The 23,182-nt window shown below is 41.2% G+C and overlaps 1 protein-coding gene and 1 long non-coding RNA gene across 8 annotated transcripts in view; one reads left to right on the top strand and one right to left on the bottom strand.

The window, feature by feature from the left end:
* KIZ (kizuna centrosomal protein) overlaps positions 1-23,182 on the bottom strand; it is a 120,578-nt gene that overhangs the window by 51,666 nt on the left and 45,730 nt on the right. The gene's annotated exons all lie outside the window — the stretch shown is intronic.
* Positions 6,271-23,182, top strand: part of LOC129529217 (uncharacterized) — a 34,514-nt gene continuing 17,602 nt past the window's right edge. The window contains exon 1 of the long non-coding RNA XR_008674681.2: positions 6,271-6,363. This is a non-coding gene — a long non-coding RNA (uncharacterized lncRNA). The remainder of the gene's footprint in view (positions 6,364-23,182) is intronic.

Raw genomic sequence — 23,182 nt, 5'->3', positions numbered from 1 at the left:
CGATTACAGACATGAGCCACCGCACCTAGCTGACAGTATTTTTATAATGGTTGTTGTTACACCAGTCCAGGGTTTCCCCCTTGGTACTGGGTGATCAATCAGCTGGCCACAAGCACTATGCACAGAGCTTATGATCTACTCTAACTCAGAACTTTCTCTGACTAAAAGATGAGCTGGTTTATGCTGAGGATTTCTAACAGTGCTCTTCTCAGATAGCAGACTTTAGTTTATAAAATATTCATCAGTTCTTTTGCTCAAAAGAACTCAACTATTCAAACGCCGTATGGAATTAAATATTAAAGACTATGTGTTATAGAAACATTGTAACTATTTTAGAACTCAAGACCTCAATTCCTTTTTCTATGTGCGTTCCTGCCAAAATCATTCCAGCTAGAAGGGCACTGGCCTGAGGAACCTGTGTCCAGTCTCTGGCACCAACATGCTAGCCCTACCATCACCTTGTTCTCTGTGAGGTCTGGCAGGTGGAGGAACCTGCTGAATGACAAGTAACTTGTGGACACAAACGGCACTTTAAAGATGCATAGCTTATCTTATCCAACAACAGTTAAAGCATATAATAAATGTAAAAAATTTGGCCAAATTAAAAATAATTGCTTTCTAGCTTCATTTTCAGTCACACAGGATTTAGGAGACAACTCCACTCCAGGCTATTGGGAACACTGAAATTAAGGTACAGGGATTTTTTTTGTTTAATTTTATTATAAGTTTTAGGGTACATGTGCACAACGTGCAGGTTTGTTACATATGTGTACACGTGCCATGTTGGTGTGCTGCACCCATTAACTCGTCATTTAGCATTAGGTATATCTCCTAATGCTATCCCTCCCCCCTCCCCCCACCCCACAACAGTCCCCAGTGTGTGATGTTCCCCTTCCCGTGTCCATGTGTTCTCATTGTTCAATTCCCACCTATGAGTGAGAACATGCGGTGTTTGGTTTTTTGTCCTTGCGATAGTTTGCTGAGAATGATGGTTTCCAGTTTCATCCATGTCCCTACAAAGGACATGAACTCATCATTTTTTATGTCTGCATAGTATTCCATGGTGTATATGTGCCACATTTTCATAATCCAGTCTATCATTGTTGGACATTTAGGTTGGTTCCAAGTCTTTGCTATTATGAATAGTGCCGCTGTAAACATACGTGTGCATGTGTCTTTATAGCAGCATGACTTAACAATCCTTTGGGTATATACCCAGTAATGGGACGGCTGGGTCAAATGGTATTTCTAGATCTAGATCCCAAGGTACAGGGATTTTTAAAGTGAGTAAGAGAGAAAAAGTGCTGTGCTCAGAATTGCAAACTGAGAATTACTTCTTGGCAAAAATTACCCTGTATGAGGGCTACAGAAAATAAACTTTTCCTTAACCCTATCAGATAACTTTTACATATTCCTGCCAGTGTTATCTTTTTGGTGAGTTAAATTTTTGTGTTTCAGTTGTGGCACAATAGGCTTGATTTGCAGATTTTATTTTCTCCAAGGAATAGCAATCTCAAAATGGTGTGATCTCTGATCATAAATAGTAACAAATTTGCCAACATTGGGGCTCAGAAGCTGATATCCCAAAATACAGCATTTTGAAATGCTGGGCTGAAGCAGAGATGCAAGGTCTCTCTGACCTTCACTCCCCTGCCCCCCTCCTGTCTCTCAAAGCACAGGATGCAATTGTTCTCTGAAGTTCCCTTATCTGCCTAAAGTCTGGACCTGCTGGAAGAAGAAAACAATCACCTGTGGTCCCTTCTCTGAATTTTTATTAACTCAACTTACACTGCAGAAAGAAGGACTAAGGCTGTCAACACATCTGGACAGATTTCCTCACAAACCACTGTCTACTCTGCAGGCCACACAGACTTCGTCCCAGGCCACTGTATGTTCTTCAAGTCCATTCATTTTCCCCTAAAAATCATTTACTATGCCCCAAATTGCACGCTTTCCCCATCTCCCCTCCCCTATGAAGAAGGGTAAAAAAGTATCCATACCCCAATGGGTCATTGGGTAATCATTCTCCTGCAATTTCCCTGTGCTGTGCATATCAAAACAAATTTTGCAAGTCTTTTCTCCTATTAATCTGCCTTTTGTCAGTTCATTTTTCAGGGAAACTTACACTTACATAATTTACATATTACTTTTTAGAAGTTTTATAAAATGTTGTCACTATATTTTTAGTGAGACTGAAGGTCACAGAGCACTGTAGTTGATCACATCCAGAATAAAATTTTAGGGAAGGAAATTGTATTTCAAAAGAAGCAAGCCAGGCACGGTGGCTCCAGCCTGCAGTCCCAGCTACTCAGAAGGGTGAGGTAGGAGGATCGCTAGAGCCCAGGAGTTGGAGTCTAGCCTGGGCAACATAGTATAACCCAGTCGGTAATAATCAAACAAAATAACACCCTCCCCAGCAAAAAAAAAAAAAATCCAGAAATGAACAACAAAATGGTATCATTTGGCGAGGTGGTCCCTAAGTGATGAACATGTAATTCAGGAATACCTTGTATTCAGAAAGGTGGGAAGAGGCAAGGCAGCCAACCTTTGTTTCAAATTCCAATTGTTTTCCAGTGACACAGAAAAACTGGCTAGGAAACTCAACTTCTGTCTTTTCATGGGGTTGGCCCTACCTTCCGTCCTGATCCTGCTCCTTGGAGCCCTGGTTTCCCTTCTTCCAATCCCAGTGTACCCCTCCCCGCCGGCAGAAGCTGGGGTTGGACAGTTCCCAACAAAGAGGGTTTGTGAGTAGAATAAACTAAAACATTCTCGATAAGGGAGCTCCGGGCTGCTTTACTGCCTTCTCTCACTAAACTCCTTTTACTGTTATACTGGTAGAGTCTAGGGCTGCTTTTTTTTTTCTTTCTTTCTTTTAAACAAGCCCTACCTCCTCTCCAAAAAACAAAACAAACTTGTTGGTTAACCTCATATACTAAAAATTCTTCTCAGGTACAAATCAACTAAGGTGTAAGTTCCTTTCTGGATGCTTCCCCCTGTTCTCTTTTAGCATGTGTACAAAGATACATTAAAGCAAAATGAACAGGCTTCCTTATTTCAGTTATTTTAATTTTTAAACCATGACGATTTCTTTAACCTCTGTGAGGATCAATGAGCCTCCAGTCACTGCCTCAAAATTTTCCAAAGTTAAAAAACAAAAAATAATTTAGCTGTGGTTGCTTTCTTGGAATACCAAAACCTTTGCTGTGGCTCACCTCCCCAGGAATGGCTGGCCTGGCTTTCCCCATAGACTCAAAACAACCTTTCCTGGGGAGTTCCCCAAAAGCCCTTCCACCCAGTGCATTCAATTTCTTTAATGTTTCTTAAAAGGGCAATATTTATTTATAAGCAGTTGTGTCTACTTTCCTTCTGCCTGGCATGTCTATTACATGGAAAACTTGCAGGCTGCAAAGTCTGTTTAAATTATATTTACCATCCTGACTACTCTCAGCAACCAAGACAATTCTTTTTACTCCACGTGCAATAATCACTAAATTCAGTGGCTAACACTATGCATGAGATGGATACCTAGTAACTATTTGTTGAATAAATGAACAAATGCTTCATGAGGGAAAAATGGTGGAACTGGTGATAAGGTGGTCATTAAAATGTCCCAAGCTTTGTTTTCATTCCAACCAAGCATTCCAAACTCCCTCAATTTTCATCCATTTAATGTAGTTTAATACCCTCTCTTCCTGCCATGCTCCTGACCTGCTAGTTTCCCTCCCTGTCCACCTCCCTCCTCCTCCATCTTACAATTAGAACTCACTCAGGCCTAGGCTGAGCATCTGAAACTGATGTGTAGTTCCAGCTTTACAATATGAAAAGACAATTTCATCTATTGTCTATTGACAGGGCAATTCTACACATAAAAAGGCTTTGATCTTTAAAAACATATGGTCTGGATAGAAAAAGATTACTTTTAAAACTATCACGTTCTGGTTTTTGTTTTGCATATAATTCCCAAGGAAATTTGTTACTTACAAATAACAACATTTAAAATCCTCCTAAGACCCATGAAAATTTTTACTTGAAACAGATGTAGAAGAATGCATCCAAGTACCAAATACTCAAGGACCACAACTGCTATAAAATATAACTAATGAACCAAAGCAGACTATTGTCTGTCAGTTGGAACCTGAGAGGCTAATTCAATATTTGTGGCATACCGGTTATCCTGAAGCAATTTAGCACCCTCATCAATAAGAGAAATCGCTAGTGACTCTCCCATCCACAGGTACACAAATTCAACTGGGAACCAGAGAGGTCTGTAGAAGCTCTACCCCCATGGCGATGCAAATTAAGATTTAAACAGTGTAACAATTGGCTAGTGCTAATCCTTTTACAGAGGTGTAAATGGCTATTGAGAAGTGAATTCCAGGCTGCTAGCTTTTGTTAAGCAGCATTACAGGCAAATTTCACCCAGGAGCAATGCCCAGCCGTCAACTCTGAGGACTACTGATAAAATAGTTTAATAAAGCCAGTGCAATTTGCTTGTTTTGATATCACATTTCTTGGCCATAAATCTAAGCATGTAACTAGAAACCACATCAAGAATTAGTGTCCTGGGAAAATAAACTGGAAGCGACTATCTCAAGCCTGACACCCGATGGCTGGAACAGCTGTATGTGAGGCCACAGTGAAGTTTGTATACAGGGTTTTGTTTGCCACACAAAACAGTTGTAGAAAGGACAAACACATACATAGTTAAACAGTATTTTTCTTTTAAAGGGCTGTCTTACAAAACCTGTGTTTTTGTGGCTACCTCAATCTCCATTGTGCAGCCCCCTGGGTGGTCCCTTCCAGGGGGCCACTTGAAGGGAGCACAATGCCAAAAAGGAGGGAAGGAGGGGACAGCAACACAAAGGCCAGCACAGCGAGGCGACCACGGCAGGCTGTGGACCAGGGGTCAGCAAACAACGCTCCTTCTCTTTACCCAGGAAACAAGGGCTCCTTCTCTTTACCTGGAAACAGCGTGATGAAGCTGACAGCTTGAATTATGGGCTACATTTGGTAGGGCACCATCCGTCTGTACTAAGGTCCTCTTCATTGTAGCACAGGCTGCACAAGCAAAACCCTTGCCTTTTCCCCACTTTGGCCTCTGAATAGACCTCATCATTCTGTTCCATTTTAATTTTCAGAACGAACCCTCTCCCATATGACTTTTTAAAAAAGTTTCTTAATGAAGAGCTGGAAGGCTTGGGAGAATTTTTAATAGGTATTTCCATCCACCCTTAAAGAGAGAACCCATCACGCATTTTTTCCTCCACCCTTAAACTGCCTGAACCCATCACCCATTTTTAATAGCCAAGGATCATTTGTAATGGTGGCAGACATCCTTTATGAAATGAATAGCATTCTCTCTTTGGTAATTCTATGGATCCCAAACTTAACCCCTTTAACCGAACAGGGGTTCTCTTTTTTTCAGGTTGAAAAAATCCTCCTGACTGGACAGGTAAAGATTGGGAAAATTTACTCTTGCTTCCCTGAGTTTCTTCCAAATCAGCACCCATAGAAGGGTGAAGTCATTAGGGTGCTGGCTGAGTTCTCCAACTGAGATGCATAAACAGCATGCAGGATGGTGGCTCATACCTCTAATCCCAGCACTTTGGGAAGCCAATGTGGGAGGACTGCTTGAACCTAGGAGTTTGAGACCAGCCTGGGCAACATAGCAAAACTCCGTCTCTTAAAATAAAATACAAAACGCGGGGTGGCTCACACCTGTAATCCCAGCACTTTGGGAGGCCGAAGCAGGTGGATCATGAGGTCAGGAGATCGAGACCATCCTGGCTGACACGGTGAAACCCCGTCTCTACCAAAAACACACACACACAAAAATTAGCTGGGCGTGGTGGCAGGCGCCTGTAGTCCCAGCTACTTGGGAGGCTGAGGCAGGAGAATGGCGTGAACCCAGGAGGCAGAGCTTGCAGTGAGCCCAGATCACGCCACTGCACTCCAGCCTGGGTGACAGGGCGAGACTCCGTCTCAAAAATAAATAAATAAATAAATAAATAAATAAATAAATAAATAAATAATAAAATAAAATGCAAAACAGATCTCCAGGGCTTATTATGGAGCCAGCTACCTAAAGTGACCGCTTTAAGTATCTACTAAAAAAAAAAAAATGTGGCGGGTGTAGGGTCAGAAGGGGTGATCCCTTTCCTCCTCATCATAAGGGTCACAGTCAACACCCTTATAACAAACAGGTTAACAAAAGAAAACAAAACAAATTTTATTTGATCATTGTTTTCTGTGACATGGCAGCCTTCAGAATGAAGACCTAAGGATATTGGGAAAACTTTCCATTTTTATGCTGAAGTACAGTGAAGAACAGACAACCATGTAGAACTGTGCTTGGCTAAGAAGGTAAGTATGATTGAATGCTAACAGACTGAGTGGGGAAACTCTGCCAGGCCTGTCTGTTCATTCTTCTTGGCGTCTCTGTGCAGTGTTCCTTCCTCCCTGGTATGGGGCAGGACCCTTTCTGAAATGGGGAGTCTTACGACTCACAATCAAACAGGATAGGTTAGAGAATTTCTTTATGGCCAACTCTGCCACAGAAATACAGGAGGGAAATTCGAGTAATATTTTTAGGTTTTATGGCTGGCTTTGGGGAAAATGGGTTCAGGTTTTTATGATTCACTTTGAGGAAAAGGAATTCTAGTTTCTAAAGCTTACCTCTGAGAAAATGAGGTTGAGGTACAGGAGAGTGGGAGAAGATCAGAGAGAAACTTACTTCTGGGGCCTCCCCTTTGGGGTGTCATTTTCTGAGGCCCAACGAGGGTAAATGTCTTATTATCATACAACTTTATGCCTTCCCCAAATTTAATACAATTAGGCTCTGTATTTTCAAAAAGTTTTAAAATACTACAAACATATCATAAAGAATTTACTAGACATTATAATCAGTTCTATCATTAAACTCTAGAGGGTAAATGATGATGATGAAAAGGTATCTGGTATTGTCAAGGTAGAATTATCTTTGTGAGGATTAAAGGCTGATGCAGGACCATAAAACAAAACATCAGACTCTGCTGTGTTGTTCCACGTCTGTCTGTCTGTTTCTATCCATATACACACGTGCATTTGAGAGGAGACGAGGAGGCTCAGACTGGGCTGGTGAGGGTTACACTAGGTGAGCGGATTCAGGGAGAAGGGAAACAAGAAGGCATGATGGCACGGTGGATAGGCTTACTGAATTTCAGCTCAGGCAATGTTGAGACCCTGAAATAAGCTGCCATGTCACTTCTCTAGGATAAGTGAGTCTCCACAGAGGCCAATTTAGTCTGATGAATGGGAATGGGTCTAGTACAGAGTTATCCTCCACTGAGGGGGCACTCAGATGAGTAGGGCAGGTCCCATCCTGGGTTCTGACTCTGCTCGGGGTCTACTTCCATGATAACAGTGAAATGCCTGGCTTATGAATATCATGCCTCCTGCTCTCTGAGCATGGTAGATACCAAATATAGGATGGCTGAAAGGATTGGGCTGGTTTGCTGTTGAACGCTTAGAGGATCAATATAGGTTGAGTATCCTTTATCTGACATGGTTGGGAATTTGGATTTTGAATTTTTTCAGATTTTGAATTGTGTTTTTTTTAATTTTTATTTTTTGATTTTGGAATATGAGTATCCCAAATCTGAAATGCTCCAATAAACATTCATCATGTTGGCACTCAAAAAGTTTCAGATTTTGGAGCATTTCGGACTTTGGATTTGGGATGCTCAACCTGCCCAGTATTAAACTGAAGATGCTGAATCAATTTATTATTCAAGTGCTTGTTTGTCTAAGAAGCTGCTAAGAGGAAGCCAAAGACAAAAAGAAGAAATAAGAAAAATGAAAGTGGACAAGAACAAGTATTATGAATGGATAAATGGATTAAGTGTGGAAGAAGGGAAGGCGGGATGTAAGCAAGAAAACAACAAAAGCTAACTGGCTCTCCCAGGACAGCCTGTTAGATTTGAGTTTGTTTTCTTTACTGTAGTGATTCTCAGATACATTTTAGTAGAATTATTCTACATTTGAGTAAAGTGGTCTTTTCTAAGTTCTTAGGAAAATTACTCTTTATAATTTTGAGAAGCTTCCCAAAATTGGTTTACTAAAGCTTTGGCATCTGCTATCTAGTTTGCCTACTACAAGATAATAAAATGAGTGAGAGTACCGAATGAAAAATAATGGAAAGTATGGAAGTAGCTGGGAACCAGATGCAATGACCTCTTTTGTCAGTGTCAGAGTTTAGGGGATGTCAGACAAGTCCCAATTCCGGGTAAGTGGACTTTTCGAAACGAAGAAACAGATTCCAAGTGTACTCATGATTACAGATGCCAGTCATGCTCCTAAAACAACCACGCCCAGTCCAGTCCATCACATGGACATCATATGTCCATATGATGTGTGACACAGCTGATCAGTAAGGATCATCAGTCTCATGACCAGAAATTCTTTTAGGGATTTGGCTATCCTGGAAAGCAGTGCTTTTCAATGTTTAAGGTGGCAGAACACCTGAAATTCACAAAAATTTTTGCCATGAAGTATTGATATATTCCATTTATCACATAAATTAGAACATTTTTTACTAGTAAACAATAAATATATGTACACAATATAAAAATCAAACCATTAACACATACGTCCATGATGTAAGAATCTGTCGAGATCAGCAACTTCCATACTTTCCATTATTTTTCATTTGGTACTCTCATTCATTTTATTATCTTCTAGTAGGCAAACTATATAGCAGGTGCCCAAGTTTTAGTAAACCAATTTTGAGACGGTTCTCAAAATTCAAAGATTAATTTTCCTATGAACTTAGAATGTAGAATAATTCCAGCAGGGCATGGTGGCACACGTCTGTAGTCCCAGTTACTCGGGAGGCTGAGGCAGGAGAATTGCTTGAACCTGGGAGGTTGAGGCTGTGGTGAGCCAGGATGGCGTCACTGCACTCCAGCCTGGGCAACAGAGCAAGACTCTGTTTAAAAAAAAAAAAATAAAAGTAGGGTTGGGCGTGGTGGCTCACGCTTGTAATCCCAGCACTTTGGGAGGCTAAGGTGGGTGGACCACTTGAGGCCAGGAGTTCGAGACCCTGCTGGGCAACAATGGTAAAACCCTGTCTCTACTAAAAGTACAAAAATTAGCCGGGTGTGGTGGTGGCTGCCTGTAATCCCAGCTACTCGGGAGGCTGAGGCAGGAGAATCGCTTGAACCCAGGAGGCAGAGGTTACAGTGAGCCGAGATCGTGCCACTGCATTCCAGCCTGGGTGACAGAGTGAGAATCCGTCTCAAAAAAAAAAGGTAGAATAATTTTACTAAAATATATCTGAGAATCACTACAGTAAATAAAACAAATTTGAAACTAGTACTGTTTTCAGATTTAAAAACACATTTCCAATCCATCAAAATGACAAGCAAATCAAAATGAATTTACACTGACAAAGGAAAACCGTCAGAAAAAAAGTGAGAAAAACAGTTGAAAGCCATAAAAGATAGGGGACTCAGAACTATTCCTCACATCTCTCTTGTAGGTTAAGGTAATATTCTAAAGCTTCCAACCCAAATTCAAAATAGATTCAGTATAAAAGTACAGAAAGCATGTGCACGTGCATACACACACGTACACACAGACACACACACACACACACAATTATTTTTTTCCTTTCCTTGAGACAGGGTCTTGCTCTGTTGCCTGGGCTGGAATGCAGTGATGCAATCATAACTCACTGTATTTCCCAACTCCTAGGCTCAAGCAAGCCTCCCACCTCAGTTTCCTGAGTAGCTAGGATTACAGGTGTGTACCATCATGCCTAACTTATTTTTATTTTTATTTTTATAGAGCCAAGGTCTTGCTATGTTGCTCAGGCTGGTCTCAATCTCCTGGCCTCAAGTAATCCTCCCACCTCGGCCTCCCAAAGTGCTGGGATAACAGGCATGCCACGACACGAGGCCCCAGGAAACATTAAAGTCTTATTTCCTGCTTAACTTTCAAGTTTTAGGGTGTCTCATTCACCTGGCCTACCTGCAGATACTTTTCCCTCACTGAAGGGAAGCTTTCCCACTCAGTTATCAAGCTTGAAGATTCTTTGTCAAATCCCACCTTAAAACAAACTTGGTTTTTCCAAAAGTCTGTCACTAGAAGCTCAACTGCTATTCTTCAAAGGTGAGAACTATAAGTTAAAGAGAATTAAAGGGAAAGTATGCCACAAAGAACTAAAGAAGGAAGAATGAAATGGGCAACAACAGGTAGAAATGAAGCCAGGGGACCGGGCGTGGTGGCTCACGCCTGTAATCCCAGCCCTTTGGGAGGCCGAGCAGGTGGATCGCCTGAGGTCAGGAGTTCGAGACCAGCCTGGCTAACACAGTGAAACCCCGTCTCTACTAAAACTACAAAAAATTAGCTGGGCGTGGTGGTGGGCACCTGTAATCCCAGCTCTACTTGGGAGGCTGAGGCAGGAGAATCACTTGTACCCAGGAGGCAGAGGTTGCAGTGATCTGAGATCGCACCATTGCACTCTAGCCTGGGCAACAACAGCGAGACTCTGACTCAAAAAAAAAAAAAAAAAAAAATGATGTCAGGGATGCAGAGAAGGAAGGTGTTGGGTCTGCCACCTGGCAACCATTAACAGAACCCAGTTTTATTCTGACGAACCACTACTCCCCTATCCTAACCCATACAGCTTGAGTGAAGCATGAGATCCAGGTAAAAGCCAATGGACTCTGCCCTTGCTTCAGTGATTGTGTAGGGGATGGGCATATGATGTGGTCAGAGCCAATGACAGCCTCTGATTCAGCATGCCAGGGAAAAATTCTCCAGCTGCAGGGCCTAAGAACTGAGCTGATCCAGAGGGAGTGGGTCAGAGGAAACAGAGAAGTCAGAGCCCACTGGTACCATCCGAGGCTTGGGCAAAGCCAGCCTGAAGACTGTCTACCACTGGGCTGCATTGACATATGCAGTGAATGAGTCCTACTGCATAAAAAGAGAAAATACACTTTAAAAAGGGTTAAAAAGGACAAAAAAAACCTGTAATTTACTGTTTCTGTATCCGTTTTATTTTTATTGTAAGCATGCTAATTCTTTGATTATAAAATGTAAAATATTTTGCATGGCCTGAAAAATATTTAGCACATATGTAAAAAGAAATGGTCATTAAAAGCATTCCTATTATGGGAAGATTTCCAAGGCCATCCGTGAAAGCCGTGAAGCTAGCCACACAGCCAAAGGCGCCCTTGCCTCTAAACAGCAAGCACCACAGAGCTGCGGTCCATGGTTTTTAAGCTTTGGAATTCAAGAGATTTTTTTTTAACTGCTCTACTGAGATATGACTCACATATCATAAAATTCACTAACTTAAAATGTACACTTCAATGGTTTTTATTAGTATACTCAGAGTTGTGCAACCATCACACAATCGAATTTTAGAATATTTCTGAAAGATGGTCTTAAATTTTTTTCTGATTATGAAAGCAATACCTATTCATCACAAACAACTTGCCTGTTGCATTCCCATTTTAACCCACCAGTCACAGGACAAACACCTTGCTGGGGTAGAGTTGTCTCCAGATTCAGTCCCTTTGGCTGTTCTCTGCATCTACTAACCTTTCTTTGGACCAAATTTAGCAATCGTGCAGTTGCCTACTCAGTGTCCATCTCCCTTCTTCCTTTTCGTGGGACCCCAATTTTGTTTAGTAATCAACCTCTCCCTTGTATAACTCATGGGGCAATAACCCCTTGCCTCATTCCAGAGTAGACTGTGATTAATCTAAGCCAGGGGTGACCAAATCCAGCCACAGCCTGCTGTTGTATAGCTCTTGAGCACATATTTAAAGAGAGAAAGAGCAGAGAGAGGAAGGGGAGAGGAGAAAAGCAGCCTAAAATATTTACTATTTGGTCTTTTTTTTTTTTTTTTTTGGCGGGGGGACAGTCTCATTCCGTTGCCCAGGCTGGAGTGCAGTGGCACAATCTTGGCTCACTGCAACCTCTGCCTCCCGGGTTCAAGTGATTCTCATGCCTCAGCCTCCCGAATAGCTGAGATTACAGGTGCACACCAACACGCCCAGCTAATTATTGGTATTTTTAGTAGAGATAGGGTTTCGCCATGTTGCCTAGGTTGGTCTTGAACTCCTGAGCTCAGGCAATCTGCCCACCTCGGCTTCCCAAAGTGCTAGGATTACAGGGGTGAGCCACTGCGCCTGGTCTTACTATTTGGTCTTCCACAGAAAAGGCTTCCTTAGTCTAGGACAATTATAATAACCCTTGCCAGTAATTAGCTTAGGAATGGGTCTGTGAACAAATTTTAGTCAACAAGATGCAAGGGGAAGTCTATTGAATACTTTCCTTGCTTCTAACAGAGACCAAAGAAGAGAGTCTCTTTCTGTCTTTGGAAGCTATATAAGGCTGTGGTGTCTAGATGGGGTCCTTGGTATTTATCCACCTTCTGACTCCTCACTGTGTCCTCAGATGGTGGGGGAGAGACAGAGCTCTTGTGTCTCTTCTTATAAGTGCATTTAATTCTATCACGACAGCCCTACCTTCCTGACCTCATCTAACCCAAAGTACCTCCCAAAGGTCCCTTCTCCAAATATCACACTTAGGGTTACAGCTTTAACATATGAATTTTAGAGGGACACAAACATTCAGTCCATAATAGCACTGCTGCTGCCACTTTGCTCCTGGCTGTAGGAAGAGGTCAACACTGAGGATGTCAGAGCAGGGAAATGGAAAGTATCTGGGTCTTTGACAACAAAAGTGACGGGCAGTACCAACCAACCCCATGGCCTGCTCTACCTCTGGACTTCCAGAAATGAGACAGAACAAATGCATCTCTTGTTTAAGCATCTGTGTTTCAGACAGTGTTCCTGTTATTGGCAACCAACAGCATCCTGATATATCAAGATATAGCTGAATGTTCAACAATGCCAGAAAACTAAGTTTTAAAAAAGAACTCAGAAGCCAGGTGCGGTGGCTCACATCTGTAATCCCAGCACTTTGGGAGGCCGAGGAGGGTGGCTCACTTGAGGTCAGAAGTTCAAGACCAGCCTGGGCAACATGGTAAAACCACGTCCCTACTAAAAATACAAAAATTAGCCAGGCATGGTGGTGCATGCCTGTGATCCCAGCTACAAGGGAAGCTGAGGCACGAGAAACGCTTGAACCTGGGAGGTGGAGGTTGTAGTGAGCCAAGATCACGCCACTGCATTCTGGTATGGGTGACAGAGTGAGACCCTGTCTGAAAAAAAAAAAAAAACTCTGATAGATGGCTTTTCAGTAATTCAAATTTGTGTTTCATTGAAAAGAATTTAAGGAGATATTTTAAAATGACAAATGTGCATCCTGCCCCTAACATGTCTCCTCTTTGTCCTTTTAAAAAATCTGAGTTAACAATAGAACCCTTGCCTTTGGTGTGGCTGGGCCAGCATGAGGCAAGACCAGGTGGCTGCTCTTGCGTGCGGACTGGAGAGATGAGGAAAAGACACTTTGCAGACCCTGACTGCATCCCCTGGGCCTACAGTGGTGCTATTTGCTGGCATGTGAGCCACCCCTTCAGTTGGAGAAACAATAGTTCCCAGATATGGGCCATGCTTGCTTATCTCCAGGCCTCTGTTCATACTGCAGCCCTCAAAATCTGGAATGACGAATCTCCTTCAACTAGCCAAACCAGTCATCATGGTTATTCTGGTTACCTACTGCTGTATAATAAAATACTACCCAAATTTAGTGGTATAAAACAACAACCAACAACTTTTTATAATCCTCATGGCTTCTGTGGTTCAGTAATCTGGACATGGGTAGGGCTTGTCTCTGCTCCATGATGTCTGGGGCCTCAGCTTGAACATCTGAGGGTGACTTGGAATAAAGGGACTGGAATTATTTGGTGATTCCTAAACTCACATCTGGAGCTTGGGCTGGAATTACTGGGGCTCAGCTGGGACTACTGACTGGAGTACCTATACCTGGCCTGTCACTGAGGCTTGAATGCTATTGGGCTCATTTTCTTGGAAACCTGCCTATGTTCTGCTTTCTCCTGCCTTATTTGGGTCTTGAACAACCAGGGCTTGACTCTCAGAGTCTCCTCTCTAACTTCTGAAACCATGAGTAAGCCTGTTCCACCAGAATAAACTACTCTTAGATCTCAAATTCGTATTGAAAGAAGTTTAGTTTTGCTACACTCGTAGTAGGATTTGGCTCGACTGCTGGTTCCCTTCCCAACAGAGGCTGAAGTCGGCTCTATGCTCTCAGTAGCCTTCCTGACTTTTCCTCCCCTTGCACCCGTCCCTCGCCCCACCCCCTACCACTTATTTGGCTCCAGGAGAGTGGGGGTAGGGCACCTTAACACTTACTTGGGAGACTGCCCCAAAATGTTATAATTTACTTAAATATAAAATGGCGAAAAAAAATTCTAGGAAAAGAGTTGTCGTCGTCATCATCTTTTTAAAAAACTGCCTGAATTTCCTTATTTAAAAAAAAAAAAAAGGAGCAAAGAGCAAACCAAAACCAAAAATTTTTGAGTTTGAAAATGAGGTGAAATACATAGCAATATAATACTGGTGGGAGACTTCAGTATTCCATTTTCAATAATAAATAGAACAACCAGACAAAATCAACAAAGAAACGACAAACTTGAACAACAGTACTGGTCAAATGGACCTAACAAACATATACAGAACACTCCGCCCAAAAGCAATAGCATTCTTCTCAAGTGCTGACAAAACATTCTCTAGAACAGATCACGTGTTAGGTTACAAAACAAGTCTTACAAATTTAAAAAGACTGAATCATACCAAGTGTTTTCTCTGACGAAATGGAATGAAATCAGAAATCAATAGCAGAAGAAAAACTGTGAAATTCACAAACATGTGGAAATTAAACAACACACTAACAACCAATGGATCACAAAATAAATCAAAAGGGAAATTAGAAAACATTTGAGACAAATGAAAACAAAAATACAACATACCGAAACTTAGAAGATGCAGCAAAAGCAGTACTAAGAGAGAAGTTTATAGCAGTAGAAACTTACATTTAAAAAGAAGAAAAGCTTAAATCAACAACCTAACTTCATACCTAAGTAGAAAAACAGAACAAACCAAGCACAAAGTTAGTAGATAGAAGGAAATAATAATGATCAGAGATAAATGAAAAAGAGAATATAAAAAATAGGAAAAAAAATCAATAAAACTAAGAGGTTTTTGAAAAAATAAACAAAATTGACAAACCGTTAGCTAGACTACTTAAGAAAAAAGAGAGAAAACCCAAATACATAAAATCAGAAATGAAAGAGGAAACACTGCAATTGATATCACAGAGATTAAAAAAGATCACAAGAAACTATATAAACTATTATAAACCAACAAACTGGATAACCTGGAAGAAATAAATAAATTCCTAAAAACATACACATACCAAGACTAAATAATAAAGAAATAGTCTGAACAGACCTAAAACTAGTAAGGAGACTGAATCAGTAATCAAAAACCTCCCATCAAAAAAAAAAAAAAAAAAAAAAAACAAACCCCAGGACCAGATAGCTTCACTGGTAAATTCTACCAGACATTTAAAGAATTAATGCCAATACTTCTCAAACTCTTCCAAAAAAACTGAAAAAAAGGGAATACTTCCAAACTTATTTTATTAGGCCCGCATTACCCTGATGCCAAAGCCAGGCAAAGATACCACAAAAAAGAAAACTACAGACCAATATGCCTAATGAATATAGACACAAATATTGTCAACAAAATACTAACAAACCAAATTCAACAGTACATTAAAAGAATCATAAATCATGACCAAGTGAGATGTTTATCCCTGGGATGCAAGAATGAATCAACATATAAAAATCAACGTGATACACCATAGTAACAGAATGAAAGATAAAAATCACATGACCATCTTAATAGACACAGAATAACTGTTTGACAAAATTCAACACCCCTTCCCAATAAAAACCTCTCAATAAACTAGACATACAATGAAATTACCTCAGCTTAATAAAGGTCACATATATAAAGTTCACAGCTAATATCATACTCAATGGTGAAAGCTGAAAGCTTTTCCTTTGAGATCACGAACAAGACAAGGATGCCCACTCTTGCCACTTCTGTTTAATACAGTACTGAAAGCCCTAGCCAGAATAATTAGGCAAGGAAAAGAAATAAAAGCCACTCAAATCCAAGTAAAATTGTCCCTGTTGCAGATGACATGATATATAGAAAACTCTAAAGATCACATACACACACAGATGCATACTGTTAGAATTAATAAATGAATTCAGTAAAGTCGTAGGATACAAAATCAACATACAAAAATCAGTTGTGTTTCTATACACTAACAACAAACTGTCTGAATATGAAATTAGAAAAATATTTCCATTTACAATAGCACCAATAAGAATAAAATACTTAGAAATAAGCTTAATTAAGGAGGTAAAAGACTTCCATGCTAAAAACTACAAAACATTGATGACAGAAATTAAAGAAGATACAAGCAAATGGAAAGAATTCCATGTTCATGGATTAGAAGATTTAATATTGTTAAAGTGTCCATACTACCAAAGCAATCTCCAGATTCTATGAAATTGCTATCAAAATTTCAATGGCATTTTTTTTTCAGAAATAAAAAAACAAGACTAAAATTCATGTGGAATCACAAAAGACCCTGAACAGCCAAGGCAATCTTGAGAAAGAAGAAAAAGCTGGAGGCATCACACGTCCTGATTTCAAAATATATTACAAAGCTACCATAATCAAAACAGTATGGTATTGGCATAAAGACAGACATATAGACCAATGGAATATTCAGAATAGAGAGCCCATAAATCAATCCATGCATATGCAGTCAACTGATCTTTGACAAGGGTATCAAGAATATATGATGAGGAAAGGACAGTCTTTTAACATATAATATTGGGAGAAACTGGAAATCCGTATGCAAAAGAATGAAACTGGACTCTTATACCACACAGAAAAATCAACTCAAAATGAATTAAGGATTTAAATATAAGACCTGAAGCTTTAAAACTCCTAGAAGAAAACGTAGCGAAAAAGCTTCATAACATTGGCCTTGGCAAAGATTTCATGGATACGACACCAAAAGCACAGGCAACAAAAGCAAAAATAGACAAGTGGGACTACATCAAACTAAAAAGTTTCTGCATAGCAAAGGAAACAACTAACAGAGCAAAAAGGCAATCTACTGAATGAGAGAAAATATTTGCAAAACACATATAAGGGGTTAATTTCCCAAACATGTAAGGAACTCCAACAGTTCAATAGCAAAAAAACTAATAACCTGATTAAAATATGGGCTAAAGACCTGAATAAACATTTCTTCAACGTCTCCATAAAATATATAAATGGCCAAGAGGTATATGAAAAGACGCTCATCACTAATCATCAGGGAAATGCAGATCAAAACCACAGAAAAATTTCAGTTCATATGACTATTCACAAAAAGAACAAAAGATAACAAGCACTGGCAAAGATGTAGAGAAACTGGAACTCTAGTACACTGTTGGTGGGGGTGTAAAATAGAAAACAGTACAGAGATTCCTCAAAAAATTAAAACTAGAACTACCATTTGATCCAATAATCTCACTTTTGGGTATTTATCCAAAATAATTGAAATAAGGATCTCAAAGAAGTATTAGCACTCCAGTGTTCATCACAGCACTATTCGCAATAGCGAAGATCTAGAAACCACCAAAATGTTCATCAACGGATGAATGGACAAAGAAAATACACATACAATGAAATATTATTCTGCCTTAAAAAGGAAGGAAATTTTGACACACGTCTTGACATGGATGAATTCTGAAGACAACATGCTAAGTGAAATAAGCTAGATATCATTTCTCTACCAAGTCCAATCTACTGAGAAGCCCATCAAAGGCATTCTTTATTTCTGTTACAGAGTTTAATTCTAGCATTACTTTTTTATTCTTTATTATAATTTCCATCTTTCTGTTTACATTACCTATCCTTTCTTGCACATTGTCCTCTTTTTCCTTTAGAGCCCTAGAGTCCTAGCATATTAATCAGTTATTTTAAATTCCTAGTCTGAAAAATCCAACATCTGCCATATCTGAGTCTGGCTCTGATGCCTGCTCTGTCTATTCAAACTGTATTTTTTTTTTTTTTTTTTTTGCCTTTTTTGTGCCTTGTAATGTTTTTTGTTGAAAGCCAGGCATGATGTACTAGGTAAATAGTCCTTTAGGGTGAACAGGTACACAGGCCTTCAAGCTGAGGTTTTATGTTCATCTGGTTAGAAGTTAGGCTGTGTTTATTGTCTGTTGCAGCTGCAAATGTAGGTATCAGAGGCTAAACTTTCCTTGGGTGTCCTTGTTTTTGTCTCCTTCCCTTGTCTTCAGCTTTCCGGATTGATTGATTGATTGATTGATTGACTGATTTGAGACAGAGTCTCACTCTCACTGAGGATAGGGTGCAGTGGTGCGATCTTGGCTCACTGCAACCTCTGCCTCCCCAGTTCAAGCAATTCTTGTGCCTCAGCCTCTCAAGTAGCTGGAATTACAGGTACCCGCCACCACACCCAGCTAATTTTTGTATTTTTAGTAGAGACAGGGTTTTGCACTGTTGGCCAGGCTGGTCTTGAACTCCTGACCTCAGGTGATCCACTTGTCTTGGCCTCCCAAAGTGCTGAGATTACAGGCGTGAGCCACCGTGCCCAGCCTCCATTTTTTTTCAGACAGGGTCTCACTCCATTGCTCAGGCTGGAGTGCAGTGGCGCCATCTCAGCTCACAGCAACCTCCACCTCCTGCATTTAAGTGATTCTCCCAACTCAGCCTCCTGAGTAGCTGGGAGTACAGGCGTGTGCCACCACGACTGGCTAATTTTTGTATTTTTTGGTAGAGACCAGCTTTCACCATATTGGTCAGGCTGGTCTCAAACTCCTGACCACAAGTGATACGCCTGCCTCAGCCTCCCAAAGTGTTGGGGATTACAGGCTTGAGTGAGCCACCATGCCTGGCCTCCTAGAGACTTAACTAAGGTCTGAGACATGTGGTTCATTCAGTTGTATAATTGTTTCCTGCTACTATACAGGATCCCTACTGATACGGTGGCAAGGTATGGGGGAGAGGAAGCCTTTTATGGTACTTGGATTAGGTTTCAGTCTTCTAGTGACCTGTGCGGTGACCTGGGCTGTGACCTTCACAAGTGCTTCTCAGTTCCTATCTAACCCCTGCCTTTGCTCCATGTCACTCATGTTCTTCTGACTAAGGCTAGAATCCCATATGGTGAGATGGCTGGCAAAGGATGGAGACCTGGGTTCATTCCTGTTGGCCAATGGAGACTTCTTTTAATATCTCCTATACACCAAGTGACAATGGCTGTGACTACGATTATTGCCTACCTTGCTCAGGATCAGGTCTCAGGACTATTCCCTTCTTAGTAGGTTTGGATTTTTACAAATTTAGACCAAAATAAGGATAATGAAAGTCCGAGATTTTTCAGAAACTAGGTGAGCTAACAGGAAAAGCAAAGGCAAGATAAGAATGAAGTGACAGGTAGAAAACAAAGGGAATACCCTGACGGCCACATCTACTGCCACTGGGTTATTTTTCCAGAAGTATAATGCATAGCCTTACTTTGGGAACAAAGGACAGAATCTGTGTGGTGGCAAGAAAAGGCTCAGGGGCCACCGGTGTTGAGGTGCCAAAGGTCATGTTCGAGAGAAACAGGCAACTGTGCTGATGAAAACAGACAGCTGAGAACAGACATCTGAAGGCATCATCACATCTGAAGGAATGCTGAATTTCTAAATATGCTTCCAGCTCCTTATAAAGTGAATTCAGGGTAAATTCTAAATGAACATAGTTCAAACCTATTATTCCAGGCACATGACTTTCAGCAACAAATTTTTCTCAGATGCAATAACTTCTTTCCTACATTTACCTTTGAAGAGGAGCTAAATTAAAATCACTGGATGGGATTCAATCTGTGTGATCACATTTTTATGACCTTGAGAAACCAAGGCTCTCATTTGACTTAGTTTAAAAGGCAGCATTACATTCTGTTTTCAGTCACACTCCAGGAGGAGAGAGAACAAAGCAACTTTGCAAGTACTTTGTTCAAGCCTGAATAAAGGCACATAGCACTTCACTGGCCTATTTGAGGTTGGAAAGCACAAAAATCAATATGGACGGAGCAAGAGGTCAAATTGCCACTGCTTAGTTTTCTTTTTTCTTTTTCTAATTAAAGAATCTAATTTGCTTTTTGAGCTTCCTATTTAACCTTATAAAATATTATCTTTGATGATACTCCAACTATCTAGGTAGTAAAGATTCACTGGGAGACAGCATAGGGTACCAGTTAACTCTGGTCACAGAGGGCCAGATTGGAGCACACACAGCTGTTTTATGACTTTCAATATGTTACATAACTCCCTGTGCCTCAGTTTTCTCATCTGTAAAATGATGATGATAATAGGATTAAATGATTATAAATAAAGGTGTTAAAACAGTGCCTGGCACGGAGTCAGTACTAACAACCATTTTGGTTGTGATTTGGGTGGTAGAAAACAGAAATTAAGAGCATGCGCATTCTGGCATCAGACTGTTAGTTTAGACCCTAGCTGCACCTCTGTGACCTGAGCAGGTTATTTAAGCTTTCTAAACCTCATGTGAAACATTCTACTTGGCACCTGCAGCACAACACCCTCCTGGTTCTCCTCGTTCTTCCCTGCAGCGTCTTCTGAGACTCCTTTGCTGGTTCCTTCTGATCTTCCCGACCCTGAATGTGGAGTCATGCCCTGGGCCACTTTCCTATTTACATTCACCCTCTAGTGTTCTTAGGCCCATGGCTTTAAAATGTATTTATATCCTGATGATTTACAAATGTATTTATCTAGCCCTGACCTCTCTCTGAATTCCAAGTTCATGAAATCCATCTGCCTACTCAGCATCTCCCTGTGAATGTCAAAAAGGCATCTCAAATCTAACATACCCAAAACTTCTGTCTTGATTTTCTTTCCCTCAAGTCTGTGCCTCCTACATGTTCCTTATCTCAATAAATAACTCACTCTGTCCCCAAACCCTTGAGTCATCCTTCTACTCCCTTTCTCTTATAACCCACACCCAATCCATTAAGAATCCAGCTAGTTTTTTTCTTTCTTTTTTTTTTTTTTTGAGACGGCATCTCCCTCTGTTGCCCAGGCTGGAGTCCAGTGGCACAATCTCGGCTCACTGCAACCTCCACTTCCCAGGTTCAAGCAATTCTCCTGGCTCAGCCTCCCAAGTAGCTGGGATTACAGGCACCCGCCACCACACCCAGCTAATTTTTATATTTTTAGTAGAGACGGGGTTTCACCATGTTGGCCAGGCTGGTCTTGAACTCCTGACCTCAAGTGATTGGCCCATCTTGGCCTCCCAAAGTGTTGGGATTACAGGCATGAGCCACCACACCCAGCCCTCCAGCTGGTTCTTTTATATAAAAATATATCCAGAATCTGACCACTTCTTACCACCCTACTGCTGCCACCACAGTCCAAAGCAACAGCACCTCTCTGCAGGATCTCTGCAATATTATCCAAACAGCACTCCCTGCTCCCACTCTTTCCCCAAGTTTATTTTCCATAAGTGGCCAGAGTGATTCTTCATTTCAATTGAAGTTCAACCCAAAGTCCTTCCTTCAGCCTACTGACCCTTCACAACGTGGCACACTGATACTCTCTCACTCCAGCTTCTCCCTTCTCCCCAACACCTGTTCGGATTCAGGTGCACCAGCCACTTTGCTGTTCCAGGAAACACTCAGTATGCCCCCCACTGCATGGCCTCTGTACTGTGGTTCCCTTTGCCTAGTATGCTCTTTCTCAAGACATATCCCATCCCTCTCCCATCTCTCTTCCAGAGGAGAGAAGAAGTATAAACTAAGAGACAAACACATAAACCAGTGTAAAAGATGACAAAGAACAGATGAGGTTAAGTGGATAGAGAAGGCATGGGCACAACTGAATGTGGCTTACCAACTCTCTCACTTCAGGTCCTACTCAACTACCATCTTACCATAGAGACCTTTCCCCACTATCTTATATCTTGTATTAAACTGCACCCATGCCTTCTCTATCTACTTAACCTGCTTATTCTTCATCATAATAAGTTTTTTCTTTTTTTTTTTTTTTGAGACAGGGTCTCACTTTGTCACCCAGGCTGGAGTGCAGTGGCACAATCTCAGCCCACTGCAGTCTCAACCTCCCGGGTTTAAGTGATCCTCCTGCCTCACCCTCCCCAAATAGCTCAAGCGTGCGCCACCACACCTGGCTAATTTTTTTGCATCTTTTGTAGAATGAGGTTTCACCACGTTGCCCAGGCTGGTATTGAACTCCTAAGCGCAAGCAATCCATTCGCCTCAGCCTCTTAAAGTTCTAGGATTACACGTTAGTCACCGTGCCTGGCCCTTTGTCATAATACTTTTCACACAGATTGTCTACTGGTTTATATTTCCTTCCTCTTCTCCACATGCATGATCATAAGTACCATAAGAGCAAGAACAATACCCGGCACAGAGCAGGTGTTCCATATTTAATGTTAAATGAATGTACCCCTTTTCTCGTTATCTATAGACTAATAAAAAATTACCTCAAAACTTAGTAGCTTAAAACAACAACCAAGTCATTATATCTCATGCTTTTGTGGATTAGGAAAGCAGGCAAGGAGTGGCTGGGTGATTCTTCTGTTTCACATATTATCAAGAGAGGGCATTTAGTGATATTTAGCCTCTGGATGGATTTGTCTGGAGAGTTCAAGAAGGCTTCACCTATATGTCCAGCACCTTGGTGGGGACGACTGGAAGGATAAGGCTCAGCAAGGACTATGGACTGGGGCACCTACACATAATTTCTTCAGCACAGCAGCCTAGAATGATCAGACTTTCAATATGGTGGCTTGTGGTTCCCATAGTGAGAGTTCCAGCGAATAGGGTAGACACTGCAAGGCCTTTTATGTATAACTCAACCTCGAAAGTCACATAGCAAAAGGTCGGGCATGGTGGCTCATGCCTGTAATCCCAGCACTTTGGGAGGCCAAGGTGGGGGGATCACCTAAGGACAGGACTCTGAGACTGGCCTGGCCAACATGGTGAAACCCTATCTCTACTAAAAATACAAAATTAGCTGGGTGTGGTGGCATGCACCTGTAATCCCAGCTACTCAAGAGGGTGAGGTGGCAGGATCACCTGAGCTTGG

Source organism: Gorilla gorilla, chromosome 21, assembly GCF_029281585.2.
Source record: "Gorilla gorilla gorilla isolate KB3781 chromosome 21, NHGRI_mGorGor1-v2.1_pri, whole genome shotgun sequence".
In the NCBI taxonomy this organism is placed as follows: domain Eukaryota; kingdom Metazoa; phylum Chordata; class Mammalia; order Primates; family Hominidae; genus Gorilla; species Gorilla gorilla.
This window is presented reverse-complemented; position numbering and strand designations above follow the sequence as displayed.